This window comes from Scyliorhinus canicula, chromosome 13, assembly GCF_902713615.1.
Source record: "Scyliorhinus canicula chromosome 13, sScyCan1.1, whole genome shotgun sequence".
NCBI classification, from domain to species: domain Eukaryota; kingdom Metazoa; phylum Chordata; class Chondrichthyes; order Carcharhiniformes; family Scyliorhinidae; genus Scyliorhinus; species Scyliorhinus canicula.
The window spans coordinates 162,620,843-162,625,703 of NC_052158.1; positions in this window are offsets into that span (position 1 = coordinate 162,620,843).

Consider the following 4,861-nt stretch of genomic DNA (forward strand, 5'->3'; position numbering starts at 1 on the left):
GTCTCTGAGGACAGCTCCTAACCTCCTGCCCTTTTAAACCCGTTCTGAAAACCTGGTCGCACGTCAGGAGGAGGAGTAGTTCTAGAAAATTCCACCTGTTAACAAAGCATTCCTCCTTATCCTCATCAATTATCTAAAGTGAGGAAAAACACTGAATTAAATAATTACACTTCCCCAGCATCGGTCTTTAGACTTTGAGTTAGACACAGCCTGGTGACAGATTACCCCTGCAGTGAGTGCAATCGACATCACTTTCTTAGTGACCCACGAAAGCAATATGGCATTGGGTAAGATGCAATTAGCCTTACCCTGATTGGGCACATAGTGTATCCCAGAAACACCCAGTGCAGTTCTTGGTATCTCTGTATACCTCTAACCCACGTAATCAAACATTTATTATGTGTGTCAGACCTTTGCACATAGATATTTTACAATAGTTTCTTCTCACCTGCATTTAATTCAGTCCTTGCTAGAGATGATTTTTCAATTTCTTACATCCCTGATTTCTGACATGCTTATACTCTCTTGTGAGTACATGTGAGTGATTGACCCAGTTTCTCATCCATGTAACTCATGTCTAAAAAGCAATCTTCAAACTATTGTTTCCAGTTATGAATAAGAAAACCATTCTGCTCCACAAATATGGACCCAAGAGTTGAATTCCAGAGGTGAGGTGAGAGTGACTGCTCTTGACATCAAGAAAATATTTGACCGAGTGTGGTATCTGTGATGAATGTAGGGATTTCAGATATATTGTACTGTATGTACCGCGTGCCGTAAGGGTTAAAATCCTGGGTTAGTGTGTGTGACTGTTGCAGTAGCGTTTTTTAAAATTCTAGTTTGCAAGACAGCCAGGTTTTGCGGCTACAAGAGGTGCAATTAAAGCATCCTACAAGTTTGGGGTAATTGACTTTTGTTTATATTGAGAGGGTTTCCTGGAATAGATAATTAGAGACAGCGTGTTCAGCTTAATGAGATGATGTAGTTAATGGAAGGAGCCAGGGGATGAAGCAGTCAGATGTTGAGGTTTCAGTTTAGTTTTAGATTGGGGTGTGAACAGGAGACAAATGGGTGGCAGAGTTTCACAGTGGTTAGCACTACTGCCTCACAGAGTCAGGGAAGCATGGTGGTACAGTAGTTAACACTGCTGCCTCACAGCGGCAGGGGCCCGAGTTTGATTCCAACCTCTGGTCACTGTCTGTGTGAAGTTTGCACATTCTCCCCATGCTTGCATGGGTTTCCTCCAGTTTCCTTCCACAGTCCAAACATGTGCAGATTGATGGATTGATCAAGATCAATTGCCCTCAGGTTGGGCTTGGAGGAATAGGGTGGGGGAATTGTTCAAGGTAGGGTGGTCTTTCGATGGGTCGCGAACGCAATGGGCTGAATGGCTTCCTTCTGCCATGTGGGGATTTTATAAAACAGCTGCTCTCAATACAGTTCAGTTAAAGATGTGCCTGTAGACAGACTAGGAGAAACTTTCCAAACAGTTCAGTTAAATATCTGACTGGGGACAGACCAGAAGCAGCTGATCTCAAGGCAATGCATTAATGATTTGCCTATGAACAGGAGAGGGAGTTCAAACAGTAAGTTGAGACCACAGAATAGAACCATATAACCATAGAATTTACCGTGCAGATGGAGGTTATTCGGCCCATCAAGTCTACACCAGCCCTTACAAAGAGCACCCGACTGAAGCCCACATATCTACCCTATCTCTGTAACCCACTAACCCCCACTTAACATTTTTGGACACTAAGAGCAATTTAGCAGGCCAATACACCGAGCCTAAGCTGAAGAATATTGCTTTATCAAAGTTTGTTTATCCAGGATGTTTCTTTACAGCATGGATTCCTGAGACTGCTCATTGTGTTTAAAAGTGGATTTGGTTTGAGATGGGTGTTGTTTGAGTGGAAATAAAAATAGCAGTTGAGGGTTATTGTGTCATTGTACTGATAAGCATTATTTAACTGGTAATTGAAAGCTATATGTTTATATGATGTCACAGTTATTATTACTGTTAGTAATAAAGTTTGTTTTAACAAACCAAATCCCTAATTCTTCGTGCAATCACTCCTGGAGTGAAGTATCCTTTCCTCACAGTCTTACAAAATTAAAATAAAATATTGTCGTTTCTGTTCGGTATCTTAGCAAATGTTGCGGTCTGATCCAGGATTGTAATACATTAGAGCACCCGAGCAAAACAGGGTCAATGGGAATCAGGGGGGAAACTCTCCGCTGGTTGGAGTCATACCCGGCACAAAGGGAGATGGTTGTGGTGGTTGGAGGTCAATCATGTCAGCTCCAGGCCATCACTGCAGGAGTTCCTCAGGGTAGTGTCCTCAGTCCAACCATCTTCAGCTGCTTCATCAATGACCTGAGATGAATGTAGTAATTTGAGATGTATTGCATATTGTGATCCCAGACCAGACCACAACAGGATACTGGACCAAAACCCTAATATTTTAGTTTGTTGTACAGCTATGCAGAAAGAATGACTCACTTCAGGAATGATTGCGTGAAATAAAAGGGGTTTGGTATTTCTCAAACAAAACCTTATTATGAATACAATATTATCTCTTTAACTTCACATCCGAGGAAAACAGTTTACAATTACCCCTTAAAGACAACTACTCAATTCCCCATGAACAAACAAGGAAATAAACATACAGCTCTTAATCCATCTTACAATCAGCATAGCACAGAGTAAAAATTGCTTCACAGAAAATATTTACACTCCTATTAGAGCCCCTTCAGATTCGGCTGAATATCTTCAAAAAACTGGTTCACCTGGTGTGCTTCAGCCCCTTCCTTGTCCTCAGTCAAGACTGCTCTGCTTTAAATATTATTACTTTTATACTATCCTGCTTTGCGAGAAAACTGCCTCCACCTGGATTTGAATCATAGAATCATAGAATTTACAGTGCAGAAGGAGGCCATTTGGCCCATCGAGTCTGCACCGGCTCTTGGAAAGCGCACCCTACCCAAGGTCAACACCTCCACCTTATCCCCATAACTCAGTAACCCCACCCAACACTAAGGGCAATTTGGACACTGAGGACAATTTAGCATGGCCAATCCACCTAACCTGCACATCTTTGGACTGTGGGAGGAAACTGGAGCACCCGGAGGAAACCCACGCAGCCACAGGGAGAAGGTGCAGACTCCACACAGACAGCGACCCAAGCCGGGATTTGAACCTGGGACCCTGGAGCTACGAAGCGATTGTGCTATCCACAATGCTACCATGCTGCCCAAATTTGTTTGGTGTCATGGGTACCGAGGTACAGTGAAAAATAATTTTCTGCTAGCAGCTCAGTTAGTACATGAAAATAAATAAAATAAAAAGAAAATACATAATAGGGCAACACAGGGTTCACAATGTAAATACATAGACACCGGCATTGGGTGAAGCATACATGAGTGTAGTATTAATCAGGTCAGTCCATCAGAGGGTCATTTAGGAGTTTGGTAACAGCGGGGAAGAAGCTGTTTTGCAAACAACTGGTGGCCCCTTGAGAAGAAGGCTGGCAGCAATATCAAGTTCATCCCAGCATCTTTCTGTGGGATTCTACAGAAGGCCAACAACTTCCCACACTTAGCTGGAGAAGGATATTTGAGATTCGGAGATGGTATCAAAGTAAGTTCCACAGAATTTACTGCTAGAGTATTTCCCAAAGATCAGTCTTCCCATTTAAATACAAAACCACTCCAATACTGTGAGCAAATGTGGTCCTATTGCGGAGTACTGGACACCCCACAGAAAACTTTCTGTCCAAGATTGTGAGGAACTTGCATACTCAATAACATTTGACTGTGCACTTTGGAAACATTCACCAATGAATGATTCCAATGATCAGTGAGAGTGTCACCGGATATCAACCTCACATCATACAGGAAAACTCATGATGCAAAAGAATGGAGAGCAAAACATGAGACAGAGAATTCAACAGAGACAAATAAAATGTCAATTTTCTAAATCATTAAACAGATGTCACTCGCTCAATTTAACAAAACAGGGATGGAAAAAGATGTGATTAACTCACCTTCTCTAGTTAATGAATTTCTGTTCATCTCATTAAACAATATTTCATTTGAGTTTAAATCTAGCATCTCTCCATTAAAATCTTAGACGGTTGACCTAACATTGAGTTTTTCCCATGAAATGCTTGCAAAGTCCAAACTACAGTAAAGAGTGCGTGATCAGACACTCTAAGCAACGGCTCAATACACCTTTCTCCAGCACCAATAGTTCCTCCATCCATTACCCAACAGTTCCTGATGGTGCTGACTCTCACTGGGGTACAGTTCCTGAAGGTGCTGACTCTCACTGGGACGCAGTTCCTGAAGGTGCTGACTCTCACTGCGACACAGTTCCTGAAGGTGCTGACTCTCACTGGGGGGCAGTTCCTGAAGGTGCTGAATCTCACTGGGATACAGTTCCTGAAGGTGCTGACTCTCACTGGGGGACAGTTCCTGAAGGTGCTGACTCTCACTGGGTCACAGTTCCTGAAGGTGCTGACTCTCACTGGGACACAGTTCCTGAAGGTGCCGACTCTCACTGGGACACAGTTCCTGAAGGTATTGACTCTCACTGGGACACAGTGCCTGAAGGTGCTGACTTTCACTGGGATACAGTTCCTGAAGGTGCTGACTCTCACTGGGATACAGTTCCTGAAGGTGCTGACTCTCACTGGGAAACAGTTCCTGAAGATGCTGACTCTCACTGGGGGACAGTTCCTGAAGGTGCTGACTGTCACTGGGACACAGTGCCTGAAGGTGCTGACTCTCACTGGGGTACAGTTCCTGAAGGTGCTGACTCTCACTGGGGGGCAGTTCCTGAAGGTGCTGACTCTCATTG